General features: G+C 38.5%; 1 pseudogene; it reads left to right on the forward strand.

Moving 5' to 3' along the window:
- The first annotated feature begins 2249 nt into the window (after positions 1–2249).
- Positions 2250–23684, forward strand: LOC122064948 (annotated as a pseudogene).
- Positions 23685–24693: the final 1009 nt, after the last annotated feature.

A 24693-nucleotide genomic window follows, 5' to 3' on the forward strand; every position in this document is an offset into this window, starting at 1 on the left:
GATTAGGGACCGCGACTTTCCTATTTCCTTGGGAAGCCATGAGTTTGTGGCAAAATCATAGAAGGCCATTCATTACCTTCGTTACTTAAAATGGTCCCTCTGCTCACCGATAAACATCTAGGCGCTTCCCATGTTGACTTACACCCTACCTGCAGAGGCCATGGTCCAAATTCTTTGAAGAGGTACAGGGGAAAATTTTGGTTGGTTGAAGAAGTGCACGAAGACGTTAAACGTTCTCCATACAGAGAAAAAGATGGAATAGTTTGAAGCTCCTTCATGAAGGTGCGTTTATCTTTCTCTCTAGATTACCCAGGTGGGAATTCCTATATTCCTTTTGTTCTGTTAAGCAGAATTGGGGTTTTTTTTTACTAAAATCCTAAAAATTTTCTATTGCACTTATTACAATTTCTTTGAAATATTTTTTGTTGGAACAAATAAAGTTTCATCATCTTGTGTTGATCAATATGTGTGTATTAGTTAGACTTTTGATTAAAAAAGGCCTGATCATAGAAGCACTGTTTCTATCCACACAATCCCCAATTCACCCTAACCATCTGAGCAACCCCCGGATGGATAAAAATACAAAAAGTGTTAATGTAGTTAATAGAGCACTAAGTTGTATATTTCTACCTATTAGTTAAGCAGGGGTTAGTGGGGTTGCTTGTCATTACAACTTATTTTTAGACCTTATTACAATATAGCTGTCACCTTATTACAATACAGCTGTCCTTTTGATCTACTCTCTCCTTCACCATTTTTTTTTTCTGTCACTGTTTGGTAATCTGGTCGTGTTACAAAACGGAATTATGTGGATCATATGAGATGGATTGGACTGAGTAGTTTAACTTTCTGTATGCCTCATTCCAATTAGCGTTTCATACATAAAATCAGGTTGAGTGGGGTTTGTTGCATGTTGTGTCAGTAGGATTTTTCCCCTCACATTCAGTGATCTTCAAATTGCCATCTATGGTTTGGTAACGTTTCTTATAGATAGGCTACAATATATCAGCAATTGAAAGTTCTATTCGCATATTAATTATGTTATTGATGTTGATACTAGATTTACATTATTTAAAATTTTGTACACGGATTTGTTATTTGGGAAGTTCAGGATTTTATTTTGCTATAGAAATCTATTGCAATCAAGGTTTAAGAAAAAAAAAAAATCAGGGTTTAATAACACAGAATCAGGTATTACGTCAAGGCCGATATGGATTCGATCCTGATTGGCCAGAATAGGCCCAGATCGGACAGGAATAACCCTGGTTTTTATGTAAAACATTTTTCTTTTCCTTTTTACTCTTCATCCGTACCAACCAACTGATACGGTATCAACCAAGAATAGGGATCCATTAAGTTCGATACTACCAGTCTGACCCGATCGATATAGGCCAATTCAATTCCTCCAACCGTGATTGCAATGTATCACTTGGTGTTATTATGATATGAAGTTCTTTGTCTTTCCTTGCATCTTGCTTCAATCTGTTAATTTTAAAATATTTTTATGGTTTATTATTATTATTATTATTATTATTCTTTTTGTTAATGATCAGCAAAAGAATATATAAGAAAAATGATAAAAAGTTACAAGCGATGAAAGAACGAAACATCATAGAAGAATCTTCCCACCTTCGGCATTGCCATCACCAGGGAGACACCCAATCTACATGATAATTAAAATTAACAAAATCTAAACCTGGGCCTCATTTGAGCATCGCATCATACATCATTTAAAATAAACAGAGGAGGGGAGTTCCACCAAGAAGACATTCTCTTTGTAGCTGCATGCTTTGCCAACCTGTCTGCAACTACATTGACTTCCCTGTAATTATGTGAAATGTACCAAATAATGCTCTCTAATAATTTGCATAGAATATCCATTTCTGCTGAAATTTTCATGAAATTCTATTATTTTTAATACAACTGATCATAGACTGAGAGTCACTCTCTATCCAGAGTTTATTAATCCTCAAGTCATAAGAATGATGTAGACCTTTAAAAAGTTCCACAAACTCAGCCTTGAAATTTGTTCCCAGACCTTCAAATTTTGAATAACATCTTATAGTAGCTCCTCTGCTATCCCTAAAAATACCTCCAGCCCCACAGAGACCTAGATTACCTAGAGAACTATCATCAATATTCAGCTTTATATAATCTATAGGAGGGTAACACCAATATATCTCATCAATCTTCCTAGTCGAGGATCTCATTGCAGACTCCTGGATTTTCTTTGAGATAATCAGATCAGTTACTTCTCCAAATCTTCCAACTCACATTAAAGAAGAGGTGGTGAAGGATGCTTTAGCTAGGCCTCGTTATAGTTTCTATAGTGGCTGTTGAGCGCCCTTGTTGATGGCAAGGCCGAAGGTGAGGGTTTTAGCTCTTTAGTTCTTTTTTGTTGATTGTGGTCCTTTTGTTCTTTTTTTTTGTTTTTTGTTTTTATTTTTTTTAATAAAATTCAGATTTTTTGCAGAAAAAAGTAACCGAACTAGTGGAGGCGATCTCCTGGAGTTCACGGATATCGCCTTCATCACCCGAGAAGGACCGCGAGATAGGTTCTCATAGTGGTGTTTGCTTCTTTCCACCCAGATTTGGTAAGGAACCAAAATAACCTTTGGAATCCACAAATCCTTCAGAGGAACCACCTTGGCCTTTCTCTTCCACCAATAAAAAAGTTCTTCAATTGAGGGGAAACCCTCCCATCTTTGGTTGAAGAGGCTCAAAACTTCCAACCAAACCTTAATTGAGAAACAACATTTCAAAAAATTATGGTTAGAAGACTCACAAAAATAGAGATTGCACCGTGAGACCATTAGTTAGAAAATTATGGTTTATTTTCTATTCTCTCTATTGATGTTCTTAACTGAACATGGAATAAATCATATATCGTTGTAATTTTTTCCATTCTTGGTTTCTAATGAAAAGTTTATCGATTCTATTATTCTTTATATATTTTCAAACAATTTCTTTTTTGTTTGTTCGTTAACAGGTTCTACTACATTTAAGGGTGATATTGAAATTCTCATATTGGTCTAAGTCTTTTTGGAGCACATAAGGTGGAAATGATTGGTATTTATCTGCTAAAGTTTCCACAACATTTTTGCAAATGGGCCTGCATCAATTTAGTGTGTGGTAAAACTGATCTGATTTGTAAAGAAATTGCCTAAACTTAGCTACCAGGTTACAAAAAGAAGAAAAGAATATTTGAAAACATGGATGGTTTTGAAGGATCGAAGATTGATATGGATATTTGGATATTCTTTTTGAAGTCTTCTACAGCCATTTTTCTGCATGGGTTTTCTGCTTCTTCGCACCTAATTTTGTTATTAGTTCTACCAATTTCTTGGGCTTGCAAGAGATACACGATACAAACCCTTGAAAATTCAAAACCAACTCTGAAGAATACGTACTTTTTATACTATTGGGTAGCTCTTATATCCTGCATGTGTCTGTCTTTTTGTGACATTCTCCTATGCGGGTCAAACTACCTCTCTGGGTATAGATATGGTTGGTCTGATCTAAAGATTGCTGCCCAATTGGATTTTGCATTTAGAACACTCACTTGGTTTATGATCTCTGCTTACTTGCACATCCAATTTTCTCATTCAAGTGAGCGCAAGTTCCCTATTATATTGAGGATTTGGTGGGCCTTCAACTTCTTAATGTCTTGTTCCTATCTTGTTATACATCTTTGTTTATATTGGAAACACTTTCCCTTACCAATCCTGCTATGTTTTTCTGATGTTATATCAATTCTTGCTGGTTTATCCATTTGTTACATTGGTATGTTTGGCAAAGTACGAGAAGATGAAGATTTCCATCATTTGGAGCCTCTTTTGAAAAGTAGTTCCAATCGAAACAATGAAGATGACAGCCAAGGATCAAGTGTCAATGCGAAGAATGTAACTTCTTATGCAAATGCCAATTTTCTTAGTATTTTTACTTTTGCTTGGATGGGTCCATTGGTTGCACTCGGGTATAAAAAAACATTGGATCTGGAAGACATCCCTCAACTTGCGAGTTATGATAGTGCCAGTAAGGTCTTTTCTTGTTTTAGAAACAAAATCGAATCTGATGGTAATAGCTGTGGTAATGACAGTCAACTAAGCACCCTCAAGCTGGTGAAGGCATTGATTCTCCTAACTTGGAAAGAAATTCTACGGACGGGCCTATTGTTCATTGTATGCACATTGGCTTCTTATGTTGGACCATACCTTATTCGTGAATTTTTTCAATATTTAAACAGTTCTCACCAACTAAAATACAAAGGTTATAAGCTGATATTTATTTTCTTTCTTTCAAAGTTCGTAAGGTGCCTATCAGAGAGACATTTGTTCTTTCAATTGCGAAAGATGGGAAATAGGGTTCGTGCTGCCTTGTTTGCAATAATCTATAATAAGAATCTTAGGCTCTCAAGTCAATCAAAGCAAGGCCACACTAGTGGGGAGAACATCAATTTGATGACTGTTGATGTTGAAAGGACTGGATTTTTTAGTTGGTATTTGCATGACATATGGAGGGTGCCTGTTCAGATTGTTCTAGCTTTGTTGAACTTGTACAATAACCTTGGCCTTGCGTCACTTGTAGCTTTTGTTGCCACAATGATTTTGATGTTATCAAATGTTCCATTAGGAAAACTACAGGAGAAAGTTCAGGGGGAATTAATGGGTTCAAAGGATCGAAGAATGAAGGTGACATCTGAGGCTTTGAGAAATATGAGGATCCTCAAGCTACAGGGTTGGGAGATGAAGTTCTTGTCTAAGATAATTGATCTTAGGAAATTTGAAAGATATGGTTGAAGAAGTTGCTTTATACATCAGCTATCACTGACTTTGTCTACTCTTCTACTCCTTTGTTTGTATCCATGGTTACTTTTGGGTTCTGTGTGCTTAGGGGAATTCAGTTAGACTCGGGAAAGATTCTATCTGCACTTGCAACATTTCAAATGTTGCAAACACCCATTTATAATCTCCCAGATACAATTGCCATGATAGTTCAGATTAAAGTCTCCCTTGACAGGATAACCTCATTCCTTTGTCTTGATGATCTTCATCAAAATATAGTCCATAACCTTTCAAGAGATAGTGCCGAAGTTGTAGTTGATATCAAAGGGAGTTTCTCTTGGGATCTTCATTCCCCTAATCTTACATTAAAAGATCTTAATTTCCAAGTGAAACGTGGTATGAAAGTGGCTATTTGTGGATCTGTTGGGTCAGGCAAGTCAAGCCTATTTTCATGCATATTGGGGGAAGTGCCAATAGTATCTGGAGCTATTAAATTGAAGGGAACAAAGGCCTATGTTGCACAATCACCTTGGATACAGAGTGGCAAGATAGTAGACAATATATTGTTTGGTAAGGAGATGGACAAGAAAAGGTATGAGATGATCATTGAAGCATGTTCATTAAAGAAGGACCTAGAATTGTTTGCCTTTGGGGACCAAACTATCATAGGGGAGAGAGGGATCAACCTAAGTGGTGGGCAAAAGCAAAGAATTCAGATTGCACGTGCTTTATACCATGATGCTGATATTTATCTTCTTGATGATCCTTTTAGTGCTGTGGACGCTCACACAGGAACTCACCTATTTAAGGTATTTTTTTTATTGAGCTCTCCTTCTAAAACTTTTCTTGATGAGATTGGCTTGAATCTATATATCTCATCGCTTACATCCTAATTTTGTTCACCACAAATTGAGGTTGATTTAAAAATATTTCTAAGAAAAATGAAATCATGACCATCTAACACAAACAAGACATATGCATATGATATTGAGCAATGCATGTTCTTGTATAACCTATGGTTTAATGTTATTTATTAGTATGAAATCTAATTTACATTCATATGTTTATCTATTTAGTTCTTTTAAGTAATCATAAATTCTTTTTGAGTGCCTAAATGTGAACACTTGACTTTTTTATAGGAATGTCTATTGGGAATTTTGGGTTCAAAAACAGTAATTTATGTTACCCAACAAGTAGAGTTTTTCCCTTCTGCTGATCTTATCCTGGTGAGAATATACCATATTTCTTTCCCTACTTCTAGTAATTCAACCTTGTTTGAGAGTGACTATGTACCTTCTTTTGTTTGACAAGTGATGAGAGATGGGAAAATTACTCATGCAGGAAAGTACGAAGAAGTTCTTAGTTTAGACACTGATTTTATAGAGTTAGTGGGTGCACATGAAAAATCTTTGGCAAAACTTAATTCTATCGAACATGGGGCTGCTTTGGATAATTTAATTGATGGCGAAGAAGATGGTAATATGTTTTGTCGCGAGAAGTCTATTCAAGATGATAAGGTGAGGGAGTCCAAAAATGACAAAACAGAAAAACTAGAAGAGACAAAAGGGCAGCTTGTCCAAGAAGAAAAGAGAGAAAATGGTGGAGTTAGTCCTTTAGTCTACTGGAAATATGTTACGGCTGCATATAAAGGGGCTTTTGTACCATTGATACTGTTGGCACAAATTCTTTTTGAGATTCTCCTAATATCTAGTAGTTACTGGATGGTGTTGGCTAATCCTGTTTTAGAGAATGCAATACCTCTTGTTAGAGGATCTATTCTCATATTTATCTATATTGCTTTAACCCTTGGAAGTTCTTTGTGTACACTTATAAGGTCCATGCTCATTATAATTGCTGGATATAAGACATCCACTTTGCTCTTCAACAAAATGCATTTGTGCATTTTTCGTGCTCCTTTATCTTTTTTTGATTCTACTCCAAGTGGAAGGATTCTAAATCGGGTTAGTAAATATGCTTAATTACACTTTCGATCCAAATGAATTTTTTCATCACTTTAAAGGTTGATTTAATTTTAGAAGTTATATAAATTCTATTTATGTGAACAGGCATCCATAGATCAAAGTGCAATTGATACCGTTATTCCACATAAATTTCAAGAACTTCTTATCTCAATCACAGAATTTTTGGGAATTATTGCAGTAATGTCACAAGTTGCATGGAAAATGTTGATAGTTTTTGTTCCGATGACTGTGGCATGCATTTGGTACCAGGTAATTTTGTAACCACTTCCACTTCTCATGATTAAAATTTTAAATCAAATTTAAAAAATATTTTATCCATAATTAACATGCCATAAAACAAGTTAGTTCATGCTTTTTTTAGTAATGAATTCAGAATTTTCTTTGTTCCTTTTTTTCTTTTTTGTAGAAAGAATTTGCTTTGTTCACAATATAATTGATTTACTTGTGAATGCATGTATGCTTGGGTAAGTGGTCATTTAAATTTTGATATTCTTTTTTAATTTATAAAGAATATATAAGAAATCCATTTTTGTAATCACACATTTTCATGTAAATTAATTCGAAGGTATAGTCTTTTGCTTATCCAAGTTGTTTGAGAAAAGGACCCAAAAAAAAATAAAAAAATAAAAAAAAAAAAGAAAAGAAAAAGAAAAGTAAAGAAAAGAAAAAAGAAAACCAATGTTGTCAAGTATAAAGTGCACTTAAAGTAATGTGGCCACACTTTTGGTATGCGTAAAGTATGTTATTACATATGGTTGAAAATATAATATGGCTTGTAGCTCTATTCGTAGCTCAATCAATTGAAGTTTTTACTAAGGAAAAGATAATTTTTTTTGCTAGAAGATCATATGTATTAAAAAAGAGGGGAAAAGAAAAAAAGAATGTACATGGAAAATGAACAAGCTGTATGGAATTAGTTGAAGACTAATCCACCTTCAGCATTGCCATTAACAGAGAAGAAATCAAAGCTAAAACCCGGCCAAACCAAAAAATAGAAAAAGCAACAAAAACACCATAATTTAAAACGGTATCTAGGCAGATTGTGCCTATCAACATCTAACTCCATGGCAACTAGCGTGGGCCAGGAAACTACTGGAGAAGACTCTTCCAATTTTGCAGCAGACTTTGCAAGGAAATCAACCACTGGGTTAGCTTCACGTAGGCAATGAGTAATCTTCCAAGTTATGGACTGCAGGTACGGGCCTAAGCTCATCCACCTCTGAAGCACATACCACGGGACTTTCCATAGAGAAATAAGAAGAACCACGACCACCAAGTCACACTCAACCCATAATTGGGTAATACCCATCGCTCTAGCCATTTCCAGACCATAAATAACTGCTAGGACTTCAGCTTCAAAGTTTGTGTGCACTCCCAAAAATTGTCTGAAGGATTGCATCACCTCAGCTTTATCATTCCGGAGCATCCACCAGCCCTTGCCTTTCCTAGGTTCCCTAGGGAGCACCCATCAGAGTTAAGCTTTACCCATCCTAGAGGGGGAGGACACTAGAAAACTTCTAAGATCTCCCTGGGTTTATAGGGAATTTTAAAAATACCTAGCCGTCACGCACAAAGAAGTGCCTCGAAAGGGAGGGGGGATCCAGAAACCGCTATCTCCTGGAGGCTGATATCACTCTTAACCATTGCAAAACAGTGATTGGCTGTTACCGATTTTTCCTCAAATCGTCTTGCATTCCTTACCTACCATATGAAATATGGAAGAAGGGAGAAGCCACTTAGCAACACTCTTTTAAAATAACACTTTCTAGCAGTTTGTTTCCACCACGCGCAGAGATTATCCACGTCCACAAATGGAGGCCATTGCACATCAAAGCCAAAGCAGAAATCTCTCCATATGCTAGAAGAAAATTCACATTTGTAGAAAATATGGATCAACGATTCCTCCTCTTTTCCACATAGCGAGCACTGAGATACAAGGGGAATTCCTCTTTTACAAACATTGTCATCGGTTGGCAATTTATTCTGTATCATTCGCCAAGCAAAAGTAGCTTGTCTTGGCTGAATACCAGAACACCAAATAAGAGAATACCAACTAATTTTTTGGTGTTTCTCCCTATATTCTTCCCAAGCTGATTTTATAGAGAAAACACCTGAAGAGGTTAACCGCCAAACACAAGAGTCTTCTCCAATCTGGATGAGAATATTTTTTGCTTGGTCCCACTTTTGGGCAAGGAAAATAGAGTCGATTGGAGGAAAATTCCAAGAGAAATTATCAATAAAATCTGCAACTTTCACCTTAGTCCCAGAGAAAAGGGATTGATCCAGATTGGAGAGCTCTGCAATAGACTTCGAGTCTAGCCACCGATCCAGCCAGAAATTGATTTTCTCCCCATTACCTACAATCCATTGCTCATGTTCGGAAATAAAATTCCACACCTTCTTCAAGCCAGGCCATATGGAGGAGGATTTATATCCCATTTTCAGCGAACCATCAACATTAATAAACCGTTCCTTGAAGAATCTGCTCATGATGGAGTCTTCATGCTTAATCTGCCACGCCAATTTACACAAACAAGCAAAGTTCACTTCACGCAATCTTTTGATGCCCAAACCACCTTCTTTTTTTAGTTTACACACCTTATCCCATTTAATCACAATCTTCTTCGAGACCTCCATATCCCATGACCAGACAAAATTTCGCATCCAACGCTCCACCAACTTCATCGATCCTTCAGGCCACTAATATATAGAGAAGTTATGGATTGGACTCCTAGAAATGACCGACTTAACAAGTTCCACCCTCCTATCCATAGATAGGAGTTTCCCTTTCCATCCTGCAAGTCTACCTTTTATCTTATCCAGAAGAGGAAGAAGGTGGTTATTTTTCACTCTTCCTTTAAAGATCTCCACCCCCAGGTATTTGGTGGGAAGGGTAGCCGCTGCCAATCCCAAATACTCAGTAATAAATTGTCTTTTATGAGGAGCAATTTTCCCAAAAAATATCTTGCTTTTCTCCAAGTTTATCTTCTGACTAGAGAACTCCTGATACTTGGATAAAAAAGCATGGAGCTACTTAACATAAGTGGCAGAACAATTCATAAAAATGAAAATGTCGTCTGCGAAAAGCAGATGAGAGGGAGTAACAGCACCTCTCGGACCCGAGAGAGATTTCATCTTACCTTCCACAACCATATTTTTGAGGTCTCTACATAGCACTTTTTCGGCCAAAATGAACAGAATAGGAGAGATGGGGTCCCCTTGTCTCAAACCACAGCCAACCCCAAAGAATCCCACTGGACCTCCATTCAATAAGATAGAAATCCTTGTTGAAATAAGCAGCTGGTGAACCTTGTTAATCCACTTTGGCGAGAAGCCAAATTTTTCTAACGTGGCAAATAAAAATTCCCAAGAAAGGGAATCATAAGCCTTTTGCACATCCAGCTTTATGCACATATTGCCTCCCCTTACTGCAGAGTGCATCAAATTAGCTAGCTCGGACGCTAGGCCAATATTTGATGAGATGATTTTACCCTTCTGAAGGGCACCCTGTTCTGCAAAAATTAACCTTGGGAGAAGAGAAGTTAATCTCGTGGCAGAAATTTTGGATAAGACCTTACAAAAAAAATTCCCCATACAAATGGGTCAAAATTTATCTAAGGATGGTGCACCATTAATTTTAGGGATCAAGGTGAGGAAACAATTATTGACCCCTTTAGGGATCTTTCCTACCAAAAAAAATAAAAAATTGCCCAACAAAAGTCCTTCACCACAATGTCCCAACACCTTCTAAAAAAATGACCTAAGAAGCCATCAAGCCCTGCAGAGCTATCTGCATGAAGGTCCCACACCGCCTGCTTGATTTCCTCTCTGGTAGGAATGGCATCCAGAAAAAAATTATCGTCATCAGATAATATTCTTGGGATCTGGTCGAGCAACTAATGATGAGGAGATATCGGAGTATGAGAGTGGAAATTCTCATAATAGTTGACCATATAATTGGCCAAATCTTGATGCTCCAAAATCCAAGAACCATCCTCACGCCGCAGAGAGCTAATCTGATTTTTTAATCTTCTAATTTTAACCGAGAGATGGAAAATTTTTGAATTCCGATCCCCATTCTTTAACCATTTGATCTTTGCTTTCTCATACCACATTTTCTCATGCAGCTTTGATGCATTCAAGAGAAGTTTTTGCATCGGCCTCTTCATTAAAAAGGGGGTCGGTCATTCCAAATTCAGCAATAGAATCCTGCACTCTTTTTAAATTTGACGTAGCCTTATCCACTTCCTCATTTAGATTAGGGAAAGCCCTTTTGCCCAAGCCTTGACAGCTAATTTTACAAATTTCAGCTTTTGGGCTAGTCTAGAAATCGGATTTCCACTAACAGACTGTGACCAAACATTCTCCACCATTAGGAGAAAACCGTTGTTCTCCATCCAGAAGCTGTGGAAGCGAAATGGGATGTTGGGGGGTTTTGGAACAGTAGAAGACTGAATCAATAGAGGAGAGTGATCCGACGCAGAGCATGTGAGGACCCACTGGGAAACATTCTTGAACTCATCAATCCACTGTTCATTATAAAAAACTCCGGTCCAAGACCGCTAGCACATTACCCCTTTTACGGTTATTCGACCAAGTGTATTTTTTCCCTTGAGAGAGGCAGGGAAGGAGCATACATGAGTCAACCATAGCCTGGAACTCCGCTGCGGATCCCAAATTAAAATTACCCGGCCCTCTTTTCTTATGAGACATTAGAGTGGCATTAAAGTCGCCAATAACTACCCATGGAGAAGAAGTAGTAGAAATCAAAGCAAGATCAGACCAAAGAGATCGACGCTCAATTTTGAAACAACTGGCATGAATAAAAGACATGAGAACTCTTTTACCCATCCAATCAATTTCAACAGTGAGTTGTTGGTCTGACATTGAAACCAGGGAAGGACGAGCCATACCTCGCTTCCAGATAACCCAAATATTGGGCACCCTATCTTGACGATTATTGGGAATCACCTCAGCCGCATAACCCAATTTATCAAAAAATAATAAAGGAAAACTACTGACCTCAACCATCGGCACAACCACATAGAGAATCTCTGGCGAAGATTCTCTGAGGAGAAATTTCAAAGCCCTCCTACCAACCTCCTTTCGGACACGTGTTATGTTCCAGAACATAACACGCATGGTTAACAATTTTTGCGACCACCTTTGTCAGGATTTGAAGCCTGACCGCTCTGCTTTTTCTTTCTTCTCCTTTTTTCTCCCACTTCTGTGCGTTTCTCGAGAGCAGCCACCGCATCATCCACCACTGTAACTCCCAACATCGCTGCTTCCGTCCTACTCACTGGAGCTCGAACAAAGGGCTGAGGGTCCCTATTGGAGGAAGATCGGCCTCCCCTACCAACCAAAGTCCCATGATCAGAGCCTAAGGCCATTCCCGTCCTCTTGGGGCGTGAGGAAAGACGCACAGGGTCCATGGGGAGAGAGTGTGTCACATCCTCTTGGTTCTGTTTTTGCATTCTTTTAGAGACAGGCGGGTTCCCATTCTGGTTCAATTCACCCTCCTCCTCCTCATCTTGGTCTAAGAGAGACCCATATTCTGAGCCGGTCTCAGAGCTAGACCAGTCCACATCATGCTGACTCACATAGTTGTTCATATCCACATCCTCTTGTGCCAATCCATTCTTTACTAAATTGGGGAGATTTGAATTTGTAGAGTCCAAATCAATTTGAATCTCTCCATCTTCAATATTAGGAAATTGGGGAGAGTTATTCATGAAAAGAGTGATACCATTCTCATGCTCTCCATTATCAGGAGATTGCTGAGAATGCTCTTGTTGATTTCCTTCCAAAATAGGAGAGAGCCGACCCACCGAGTTGGCCCTGGTTGAGTCAACTCTGTCTTCTTCAACGTATACCGCCCCTGGAACCTTAGCCAATTTCTCAGCCGCACACTGCTTTTCATCATCCACTTTCTTCAGCCTACATTTGGAAATCAAATGGCCTACTCGCTTCCAATGGGCATAGCGTTCCATCCTCATATACAACCTTTTGACAAAAACCGTACACCTGAGAGGTGCCTGGTTCAAATCTTTCGACCTGGACTTCCTCCACCCTCACTGCCAAGTTAGAGATGTCAATCTCCACTAGCACCCTCACAAAATAGCCGAGAAGGCCTTGTCTTGTTCGTCTGTCTAAGGCAACAGGGTGCCCTACCGCCTTTGCAATAGATAATAGAACATTTTCGTGCCAATATTCGAGCGGAAGATCTGGAAAACGTATCCATACAAGTTTTGTAAAGGATTGCTTCTCGTGAATATTGAAATCAGGTTTCTAATGTTGAAATCGAATAACCTGATCACCAACCCTAAGGGGTGATCTTCGCCACACTGCTGCCTTGTCGCCCTCGCATTGAAATTGAAAGATAACATCCTTTTCCCAACGGATGCATTAGCACCCCTTGACTTAGGTTCCATTTTTCTTGAGCCTCCCCTCTCAAGGCATCCAAGGAAATCAACTGGAAGTTAACCCTTCTGATTAAGGCAAAACGGAAGTTTTGTCTCTTCGATTCATAGTCTCTCTGAGGGATCACTACTCGTCGTTCTCCCCCTACCTGAATCGGCTCTGGAAAGGTGTCAATGGCAGACCATGTCGAAACACCCAAAGCTTTTGCATATGAAAGTTGTTGGCCTGCACCCTCATACCTTTCAACCTGTGGAGGACCTTCTGGACCACGATCCAGAGATTCCTGAGCACCTCCATCATCATCCTCCACAGCCATAGCTCCATTCTCTCCTGAATCGCCAGACGCTCTCTCTCCTAACATCTTCTCCCAAGGTTGGTAACCTCTATTGCCTTCAGGCTACATTTCCTAAGGAAAAGATAATAATTAAAAGAAGTCAAAAACTAATAATTCTTAATAACTTTTCATTTATACTCTAGTTGAACAATTAGTAAGTTAGTTATTCTAAAAATAAATTATTTATTAGTTTTAAAATGAAAAATTATAAATATTAACGATTAAAGAGAAAAGTCCATTACAAAGCCTTGTCTTCATGGTCCAACAATTTTGGTTCATGTGGAGGGCTGATTTGGTCAAACATATCATTGGATAGTTGTTCCCCATTTGAAGTAATCATGTGTTAAGTTTTGAACCCAATTACCATTGTATGGCCCACAATGTTTGGACTTCTACCCTTTTATTTTCAATGGTTGAACTGAAGTTACTTAAAGTTGCAAAAGTTAAATTCTTCAACCAATTGAAGCTCAAATTTGAGGATTCAGATCCTCTCTAGCAGGGGGTTGCTGGAGAGGAGACCAACAAGACACAAAACAAGAGAGAGAAACATGGTGTTTCACTTTTTAAGGGTGTGCATTATAAAAGGGGGAAGGGGAAATATAGCCCCAAAAGGGGAATTTACAAACCCAAAAGAGATACAAAAGCCCGAAAGGGCATCAATCAGGTGCCCACATGGCCTTAAAGAACTTCTACAAACCAGCCCGGATACCTAACTTGAGGAGAAGGGCAAATTGATCTGAACTAGGAAGAACCACAATCCCTAACCTTATCATCTCAACACGAAGGAGCTTTGCTGGAGAAGAGGCAACCACAATGGAGGAGCTGGCCTTACGAAGGGCCTCGGCCAAGCAGACATCTTGCCTAGCTGAAGGGGTCCAAGGCAAAAGGGCACCGGTCTTTCTAAGGGAAACAACATAGTGGCTGTCAATCAAAAATGGTCCGATGGGCTAGTGTCGAAGAGGCTAACCAATAGACCAAAAGGCAAGTTCCCCATGGCCGACAGGGCCACCAGGGCATGTAGACAATGAGAGTAGAGGCCAATGTTGTAGTAGGCAGATAGATCAAGCGAGCCCAACATTCGGAAGGAGAGACAACCAACAAGATAGCAGGCTTGGTGAGAGTAGCATCCAAAAGGATTGTAGGCAAGGCGAGCAGCGAACCGCGAGGTAGAACTGGAAAAGCAGACAACCAACTGACGGACCAAATGAGCCTGATGGTCAATCGAAAGGGTAGACAGTAGGTCTGATGGGAGAGGCCTGGAGGGATGGCAACTAGGAAGCAGCTAGCACAATAGGGGCCAACACCAAGTCATCTACATGCCAAGTAGGGCATGAAGCCGACGGGAAGACAAGCCGAGTGGTTGCTTCTGTCTCAACACTGATTGAGATGATTGACGCTAGCAAGTGTGGGAGAAGAAGCGAAAGGGGGTGGAGGAGGAAGAAGGGAGTGGGCAAGAGAAGAATAAGAGGAAGAAGGGAGAGGGGAAGGGGAGTTGTAAAGGAAGGGGGAGAAGAGCGGTGGAGGAGGGAGGCAGAGAGAAGAGAAGAGAAGAGAGAGGGGGAGAAGGCGAAGGGAGAGGGAGAGAGGAGGAGAAGGAAGAAGGGAGAGGGCATGAGAAGAAGAAAGAGAAGGGAGAGGGGAAGGGGAGATGCATAGAAAGGGGAAGAAGAGTGGAGGAGGATGGAGGGAGGGAGAAGGGAAGAGAAGAGAAAAGAGAGGGGGAGAAGGCGACGGGTGAGGGAAAGAGGAGGAAAGGAGGGGGATCAGCCAACCTAATGGCCACATTGCTCCAAGTTGCGGCCTCCTTGCTTTAATATGTCACTAGGGTTTTGGGAGCGAGAGGGATGGGTTTTCACTTTCTCTCTCCTATTATGTGTCTTTCTAATTCCTTTTCAGCCATCCCTCGGCTGGAGAGGATCTAAATCCTAAATTTGATAGATGGATAGGTGGTGATTTGGAAATTCACATCATCAAAACTTAAGCTTTAATGGAACTGACATGTGGCAAAATATTTGACTAGTCGAGAGAATCTTATCTAGGTGAGGACCACCTAGAAATATTACCACAAATTTTTTTTTTTGGATGAATAAATTACCACAATATTTTTTTTTTCGCTAAAAAGTCATGTATATTAAAATGAAAAAGAAGAAAAAAGAAATATAGTACATCAGATGAGGAAGGGAGAAATACCCAACACTCACACTAAGAAGAGAGGGAGAAGCAGAAACTCCACCTTCGGCATTGCCATCAGCAGAATTACGCAACTACCCAACTCCACCAAAAACAAAAAATCTGGAAAGAAAAGAAATTCCTAGGTGAATCTGAACCTAGGCCGACCCGATGCATCCATGTCTAATTCCATTTGAACTAGAGTTGGCCAAATTGAAATCGGCTCTGACACTTCAAAACGAGCAGCTGACTTTGACAAAAAATCCGCCACTGAATTTGCTTCCCTATAGCAATGCGTTATTTTCCATTCCACATCCTCCAAATAAGAAATACAATTTATCCATCTTTGCCGAGCTATCCATGGACTTTGCCTCTTCTGAAAAATAGTCACAACTGCAACTGAATCACATTCTATCCAGAGCCGTTTCACATTATGCTGCTTAGCTAATTCAATCCCTATCATAAGCGCTAAAAATTCAGCCTCAAAATTTGTGCGAGTTCCTAGAAATTTTCTGAAATTTGCCACTACCTCTGCCTTTTCATTGCGAAGGATTCCCCCTGCTCCAGACTTCCCTGGATTACCAATAGAGCAACCATCCGAATTGATTTTTATCCAACCTGGATTAGGAGGGCACCAGAAAATATTGAAGATTTCCCGAGGCCTTCTCCGCACCCCTGAAATACCCAATCTTCTTGCAGTGACATGATCCGAAATTGAGATGGCTGCCCCTGAATGAACCAGCTCTTGGCAGCTAATTTCTCTCTTCACTTGGCCAAAACAATGCTCTTTTGATTTTGAGATTCCTTCGAATTTTCTTCCATTCCTCTCCAACCAAGAAAAGTAAGGGATTAAAACAAAACCCTTCAGCCACACCCCTTTAAAGATGGTCTTCTTGGCCTGATCTTTCCACCAAGCTATCAAACTTTCAACTCCTTCAAATCCAGGCCACCTAAACCCAAAACAACAACAAAATTTCTGCCACATGAAAACTGCAAAAGAGCATTCATACATGGTATGATTTATTGACTCTTCCGCTATGCCACAGAGAGTGCACTGAGATGGCAATGGAACCCCTCTCTTTTTCACATTATCATCAGTAGCGAGCTTATTTTTCAACATTCTCCATCCAAACACCGATTGGCGAGGCTGAAGATGAGAATTCCAAATCAATGAATACCACCCCACCTTTGGCGATTCCCGTCTTACTTTTTCCCAAGCCGATTTTATTGTAAAAAATCCAGATGAATTTAATTCCCAATGACAAATATCATCCAGATCTGAAATTATGATATCCTTGGCCTGATCAAAGATATTTTGAAAAAATTCAGAGCTCACCTGGGGAAAATTCCACTCATCTTGGCAAATGAAATCAGAAACCTTTGCCTGCATCGAATCTAAGATATCTAACTGCAAACCATACATCTCCTCAATAGACTTCTTTCCCAGCCAGCTATCTTTCCAAAAATTTATCCTCTGACCATTCCCAACAGTCCATTGCTCATGAGACTGTACCCACCGCCACACCTTTTTAAGACCAGGCCATATCGAAGAGGAAAGGTAGGTAGTTTTCAGCGAACCATCAATCTTCAGAAAACGGGCACGAAAGAAAACACTCATTAGAGAATTTCCATGTTTGATTTGCCATGCTAAGTTGCACAGGCATGCAAAATTAACATCTCGCAACCTCCTAATGCCAAGACCGCCTTCCCTGGTAGGTTTACATACCTCATCCCACTTCACCACTATCTTCTTCCCTGTCTCCATGTCACCAGACCATATGAAGTTTCGCATCCACTTTTCTACTAATTTTATTGAGCTTCCTGGCCACCAATAAATCCCGAAATTATGAATTGGTATGCTTGAAATCACTGATTTAACCAGCTCCACCCTACCAGCCATGGAGAGAATCCGACCCTTCCATCCCGATAACCTCTTCTTGATTTTATCCATCAGCGGTAACATGTGGTCCCGTTGAACTCTCCCCTTGAAGAGCTCCACACCTAAATATTTAGTAGGCTGCCTTGCAGATTGGATTCCCATAAAAGTACTTATAAAATGTTTCCTGTGAGGGGCAACCTTTCCAAAGAACAAACTACTTTTTTCTAGATTAAATATCTGGCCAGAGAATGCCTGATATTTATCAAGAAAAGCCTTAAGATTTTTGACAAACTGAGCAGATGCATTAATGAAAATGAAAATGTCATCAGCAAACAATAAATGGGAGGGAGTTAACACACCTCGAGGCCCAGGAAGAGACTTTATCAAACCATTCTAACCATGCTTCTAAGACCTCTACAGAGAACCTCTTCTGCCAGAATAAATAAAAAGGGAGACAAAGGATCTCCTTGTCGGAGACCTCTACCAACCCCAAAGAACCCCACCGGGCCACCGTTCACCAAAATTGATACTCTGGAGGATAGAAGAAGGTTGTGAATCCAAGAAATCCACCTAGATGAGAACCCAAATTTGCACAGAACTGCAAAGAGGAATTCCCAAGCTAGAGAGTCATACGCCTTTTGAACATCGAGCTTCAGTCCCATTCCACCACCCCTAACTGAAGAATGCATCAAATTTGACAGTTCTGAGGCGAGGCTGATATTTGCTGAAATTATTTTACCCTGCTGGAAAGCGCCTTGCTCTTCCGAAATCAATTTAGGCAAAACAACAAGTAATCTTGAAGATAGAATTTTTGATATCACTTTGCAATAAAAATTCCCCATACATATAGGTCGAAACCTATCTAGAGAGGCCGCCTCCTCAACTTTGGGGATCAATGAAATAAAGCAATTATTTATTCCTTTAGGAAGCCGCCCTTCCTCAAAGAATTTTTTCACTGCCCTGCAAAAATCACCCTCAACAATAGTCCAACATCGCCTGAAGAAACTACCTGGGAACCCATCAGGACCTGGAGAGCTTACAGGATCTAAATCCCAAACAGCTTGTTTTATTTCGTCCCCACTCGGGACAATCTCCAATCCTGCCACGTCCTCCTCCTCCAACACTCTGGGAATATTATCAAGAAGGTCATTATGAACCGTGATTTCATCAGCCTCATGAAATTTCTCAAAAAAATCAGAGACATAAAACGATATTCCCTGTTGGTCTGAAACCCAAGTTCCATCTTCCTTTTTTAGGGAGGTGATCTGATTTTTCAACCTCCTAAGCTTCACGGAGAGATGAAAAAACTTCGAGTTACAATCTCCATTTTTCATCCATCTCAGTTTAGCTTTTTCAGCCCACAACTTCTCGTACATTTGGTTGGCCTTCAATAATACTGTTTTTGCATCTGCCTCTCTGTTAAATAATTCATCATTCATCCCAGCCACCTCTATCATATCTTGAACCTTCTTTAATTCCAGTTTTGCTTTATCGACCTCATCATTCAGGTTAGGAAAATTGGCCCTCGCCCAAACCTTTAAATTCTCCTTGACCTGCTTTAATTTTTGTGCCAGAACGAAAATTGGATTACCCCCTATCGAAGTTTTCCAAGCTTCCTCAACCACAGAGATAAATTGATCATTTTCCATCCAAAAGCTATGGAATCTAAAGGGGATATTTGTAGGTCTTTGAACATCATCAGAGACAACCATTAAAGGAGCATGATCTGATACCGAAGACACCAAAACACGCTGCTTCACATTTCTAAACACATCTATCCACTTCCCATTACAAAAACTCCGATCCAACACTGCAACTGCATGACCCCTTCGACGGTTATTAGTCCAAGTGAATTTCTTTCCCTGAGAAGGGATAGAAAGCAATTCACACGCATCAACCATTGCCTGGAATTCAGCAGCTGATCCAAGATTAAACTTACCAGGACCTCTTTTCTCATGCGAGAACAGGGTTCCCATCCTCTATCATATCTTGAACCTTCTTTAATTCAATAGAAAATTCATCTTCCTCATTCCTTTCTTTCCATATTTACTTCACATCCTCATTGATGCAGATGCCTTGTCTTGGCTAGATAGAACTGACCCACTATGGAGGCGTAAGCTAAGACACAACCAGCCCAAACCAACATTCTGGTCTGGCAAGGGTTGGTAGTTGATAATTAGGGAAGCAATCTTAGGATATTTGACTTTATTTGTTTTAGAAATAATTTCTTTTGGAATTAGTTAGTTTCTAATTTTAGAGTAGTTTCCTTTCAAGTAATTTTCATTAATTATTTTTATTTTCTTTATATTAGACATGTAATCAATGGAGCAATTCAGATTTTGGATAAGAAATTTGAGTGGAATAGTTTTGAGAGCCTACGTGGCTATGGCTTTGTGTGACTTCCTCCCTTCCTTTCTTTTTCTTCTTCTTCATCTTCCTTTGTTGTTGTTCTTCTTCTTCTTATCATTCTCTCTCTTGCTGGTCGAACCCCTATTTTTGGGCGACAGTTGCAGCACCAAACAAGTGGATCGACTCCCTCACCTTTAATTTGCTGGAACTGAAACTCTATGCGAAGGTTGCTCTTCCCTAAGAGGCCCAAACCCTGGTTCCAGAAGTCCCTCTCATCAAAAGAAAGAACTTCGGTTGTAGGTTTGAACATAACTTCACCGTAGAGCTCAGTTTCAGATCTCTAGAACTTCTGGTTTGCTTGTTGTCTAAGGAGACCATGTGTTGTTTTTGGTAGGGCTATGAGTTGCAACCCATCATCCCAAATTTCAGATCGATCTGAGCTCTTACAAGGGAGTTCTTCCTCCTTAAATCCCATGCTCAGGGCTTGGTTTCTGGTTCTTACAAGGGAGTATGGTGTTTTATTCCCTTTTTCTGATTTCCTATTATACCCTTCTACTTGCCTTTAATTCTCTGATATCCTATACTTCTATTTTGCTTCCTAGATTATCCCCACCAAATAATTATTAATTCCCTTTACGTCCCATCTCCCATAGAGCTCATTAGTAATCTGGTTATTTACAACTCTGCCACTCTCTTTATAACTTCTTTTTATTTACAATACCGCCACTGTATCTTGATTATTGAGTAATCTTATTTGGTGGGCCCATTAAGCGAACCGAACAGGGTTTTTTTAAACCCCGTTTTTGCATTACTCATTCTTTTCGAAATGAAAGGCATAGGAAATACTTTATGCTTAGCATTCAAGGAATCACACTTAGCATAATTAAAGTGCATAGGTTGCACTTCGCTTCATTTTAGCATTAAACTACATGTTCATGTGCTTTTGGCAACAATGAATAAGGCCTTTGTCCAATGCATCATTAAATTTAGCAAAAAATTGGATATGAATACATGTGGTATTAGTTGTATTTGAAATTTGATAATATGATTATTTGGTTAAAAAAAATAAAATTTGTATACAATTGCGTTCATGTCAAGTAAACTATTCATTTAAAAAATTTTGAAGATAGAATATCAACATCTAATTTAAATACAAAATATAACCATATAATAACTTAAGTAAATAAAATAGGATAAAATATTTTCTTACCATTTCATTCATACACTTATGTAAGCAATTAATGTAAGAATACTTCATATAAAAAGTCTATATCATCTCTATAACTAACTATACATTATTCATTACACTTATGTTTTTTTTTTTTTTTTTTCCATATTGTACCTAATTTCATTTATATGAACTGTCTTGTAGCAATACTACATATCTGTAGCACGAGAACTATCACGACTGACTGGAGTATGTCAAGCTCCAATTACACAACATTTTGCTGAATCTAGTTTAGGTTCAACTACAATTAGGTGTTTCGATCAAGAAGAAAGGTTTATGGATACAAATCTCAAGCTTGTGGATGGCTATTTCCGGCCCAAGTTTCATTTTTCTGGTGCAATGGAATGGTTATGCTTCCGAATGGATATGTTGGCATCGATCACATATGCTGTCTTTTTGGTTTTCTTGATCTCAATGCCGAAGGGAGATATCAGTCCTGGTAAAAAGTTGAACTTTGACATCTTATAAAACCATCATTTACGACAATTATGATTGATTGCTCACATGAAAGAATGTTTTTTTAATTTAATTTATTCTCTTTTCTTTCGTGAAGGTGTTATGGGTTTAGCAGTCACATATGGGCTTCGTTTCAGTATGCATGGGGTTATATGGGATCTTTGCAGTCTTGAGAATAATATCGTATCTGTTGAGAGGATACTACAGTATGCCTGCATCCCTAGTGAACCCCCTTTGTTGGTAGAACAAAATAAGCCAGATGATGAATGGCCATCACAAGGGAAAGTTGATATTGTTGGTTTGCAAGTAATATTCTTAATCTAAGTTCCTGATGTCTTTTTCCTCTCACTTATTTCCTCATCTTATGAAATAGATCCTCTAAATCCTAATTATTTTGGACATTTTTTTGCTCTTACGGATTAAGCTCTAAAGTTTGATTATTTAATATGTATGTAGGTCCGGTATGCCCCACATCTTCCTCTTGTCTTGCGAGGTCTCACATGCACTTTTCCTGAAGGGATTAAGATTGGTATCATTGGAAGAACAGGAAGTGGTAAATCAACTCTCGTACAAGCTCTCTTCCACATGCTTGAACCTGCAGCCGGTAAAATTTGCATAGATGGTATCAATATTTTTAAGATTGGCCTTCATAACTTACGATCAAGATTGAGCATAATTCCACAAGACCCGACAATGTTTGAGGGGACCCTAAGAAGCAATCTTGACCCACTTGAAGAATACACTGATGAACAGATTTGGGAGGTGGGTTTTTTTTTTTTTTTTTTTTTTTTTTCATTTGATGAATAATTTTTATTAATAACAAAAATAGGATAGAAAAACATTTGTCTTACTGAGGAGTTGAACGCAAAACAAACACATGCAATTGACTAATTAAGTGATTAGGACATGCATCTCTATGAAATCCTTTCTTGTGGTCATATTCTTTTTATTCTCTAATACAATTTTCAAATCATTTCATTGATGCATTAGATCACCTTTGGGCTAAGTTCGGCCTAAAATATTCTTTAAATTGGTACCTAGGAAGTGCACTGTTTTATTGCCTTATTTTCCATTTCCACTTTGCACCCCCTTTTTTTGTTCATTTAATCTTTTTCTTAGCTCATCTTTAATGATCATTTCTATGTCATCTTGAATAATCAAGCAAGATCATAAGTTGACACTGGTCTTTTGTTCTCTTAGGCTTTAGATAGATGCCAATTTGGTGATGAAGTTAGAAAGAAGGAAGGGAAGCTTGATTCTTCAGGTTGGTTATTCTTATACCACTCTATACCAAAGTTTCCCTACAGCAATCTATCTGTGCACAATCCTTTTTTAAATCAAAATTTTATTATATGATGTATTTAACTTCTAGTGCAAAACCATCCCCCAACCCCCAACCCCAACCGCAACCCTTTTCCCAAAAAAAAAAAAAAAAGTGAGGAAAGAGAATATCTTACATAGCTAACCCATTTTCATATGGTGGCTATTATAGTAACTGAGAATGGAGAGAATTGGAGCATGGGTCAAAGGCAGCTAGTCTGTTTAGGACGGGTATTACTTAAGAGGAGCAAAGTGTTAGTACTTGATGAAGCTACTGCATCAATGGATACTGCGACCGACTATCTAATTCAGCAAACCCTTAGGCAACACTTCTCAGGGTCTACTGTCATCACAATTGCACATAGGATAACATCAATTCTTGATATCGATATGGTCCTCCTCCTCGATAATGGTTAGTCACCAGCAATTAGTACAATGCAAAAATGGATTCAATTGAGTTGGTAATAGTCTTCTTATGTCTAGTGCTTGCTTAATCTAGTTGACATGTTTTCTTATATTAAGCAGGTCTTATATTGGAGTATGATTCCCCAGCCAAATTGCTAGAGAACAAGTCCTCGTCCTTTGCGAAGCTTGTTAAGGAGTATACTCAAAGATGTAGCTCTAGTTTTTTGAAAGGCTAAATGAGCAAGTTTTGAATAGTCGGATGTAAATATGTTGCATTAGATTGAGGTGTATTAATTTTTTAAGTATGACATTTTCTTTGGGAGAAGACAGTAAAGTAGATTTTGACTTCCTGTAATTATTTGGGTTGGCGTAATTTTTTTTTTTTGGGGGGGGGGGGTGTGGGGGGGTTTAGAACATTCAGTTAGTATAGAGGTAAAGGATAAAGATGAGAGGGGAAATCTTTTTCTTCACACATGTCTATAGATCTTAAGAGAGGACGCATCATATCTTTAAGGTATCGATATGATATTGTACTGATACTATATCTAAAACGAATGTATCGAATTTATCGAGTTGATAGGTACCCAATATAGTCGATCCCTATCGTTACATCCAATACATCTCTTATAAACTATAAGACACGATTTGTCACATCAGCAAAATACTTACCAATAGCTTGTGTAAGAGAATCTAATAGAGTTTTATTTTGGAAAAATTAACGTGATTCTTTGCTTGTACTAGAAAAAGTGATTTTAGTAGTGTTGATTTCATTATCATTTGGGAATTAAATAGCTTGCAATCAAGGATTGCAATTAGATTTGCATAATTATAATTGTTTATCAAAACTTTGATTTTTTGCTTAAATATTGATTTTTTTTTTCAATAAATCACTAAATTATTAAAAAACAACCTAAATGATTGCATGCCAAAAAAATAAAATAAAAAAAGGAATGATTGCATCAAACTAGATTTTGTTTTAATGATGTGCATCTAAACCATAAATCTTCCCAGAACTGAAAATGTTATATTGTTTTGGTATTATTATATATAAGAAACTTTATCCTTTATACATAATCAATTATATGTACTTATTTCTTCGTACTTTTTTTTTTATTTTTATACATAATATATTTTATATGCGAGAGAGTCCCATAAAAGACAGCACGGCCCCAGTGCTAATGTAGGGCCAATGGGACAGCACGCAAAAGCATCAACAATTGTGAGATTTCTGCTTTTCATAGAGGCAGGGCTGTCATTTCAGCTCTCCCCCTTTGTTTAGGCATAGTGCTTGTGCTGCCCTTTAAGCTTCTTTTTTCATTTTATTTATTACTTCTTTATAGTGTTTTATGCTTCAAATCTGTATT

This window comes from Macadamia integrifolia, unplaced genomic scaffold (genome assembly GCF_013358625.1).
Source record: "Macadamia integrifolia cultivar HAES 741 unplaced genomic scaffold, SCU_Mint_v3 scaffold1834, whole genome shotgun sequence".
Taxonomy (NCBI): domain Eukaryota; kingdom Viridiplantae; phylum Streptophyta; class Magnoliopsida; order Proteales; family Proteaceae; genus Macadamia; species Macadamia integrifolia.